Below are 837 nucleotides of genomic sequence, written 5' to 3'. Positions count from 1 at the left end.
TAATAGTGTCATTTACTGTATTTTCCTTGATGTTGAGTAAACTCCCTGCTCTTTCATCCTTCTCTCCAAATATGACATTTTGAGAATGATGTGCTTATATGACATGAACAAAGTAGTTTTTTTATTTATAAAAAGTATTTTCCACGTTCACTCTCGTCCTTCAGTGATAATGTGAGGATTCCATATCCTGTTTTTCTTTGATGTTGAATCTTTTGTGCTCTTTCTAAGATGTGTCTCCTCTCAATCAGCAGCAACAGTACCGTCTGCTGTTTGCAAAGAGAAGTGGAAAAAGCTTACAGCACCTGGTATTCCCAGGCGGTCTCCAATCCAAGTACTAACCAGGCCCGACCCTGTTTAGCTTCCGAGATCGGGGGCGTGTTCAGGGTGGTATGGCCGTAAGCGAAGGACTTAAAGGGGACATAGCATGCCCATTTTACCACAAGTTGATATGGCTCCTTGGGGTCTTAATGAAATGTCTGTAACATACTTTGGTCAAAATACCACAAGGATAATTTAAAACAGCACCCTTTTTACCCTGTATAAAACAGCCCTCCACAGAGTGACCTGTTTTGAGTGCCTTTTCCTTTAAATGCTAATGAGCCAGCTCCCCCCTCTCCCCCCATGATTTTAAACGATATATATTACATATTTTATATGATATAAATTATCAAATATGCATCCCATACTTTGTATTCCCCTTCTGTTGTCCTGGAGTTTTAATTTTCCCAATCACATAATTAAATGTCCCCCTCTGCCCATCCATTACAAGCACACAAGCAGACAGACAGAGAGAGAAAGAGAGGGGTGGGGGGGGGCTATGAAGACCATCATTTACCC

At 41.1% G+C, this 837-nt stretch overlaps 1 pseudogene; it reads right to left on the bottom strand.

Annotated features, from left to right (window-relative positions):
- Positions 1-290: 290 nt before the first annotated feature.
- LOC118108231 lies at positions 291-401 on the bottom strand (annotated as a pseudogene).
- Positions 402-837: the final 436 nt, after the last annotated feature.

Source organism: Hippoglossus stenolepis, chromosome 4, assembly GCF_022539355.2.
Source record: "Hippoglossus stenolepis isolate QCI-W04-F060 chromosome 4, HSTE1.2, whole genome shotgun sequence".
Taxonomy (NCBI): Eukaryota; Metazoa; Chordata; class Actinopteri; order Pleuronectiformes; family Pleuronectidae; genus Hippoglossus; species Hippoglossus stenolepis.
This window is presented reverse-complemented; position numbering and strand designations above follow the sequence as displayed.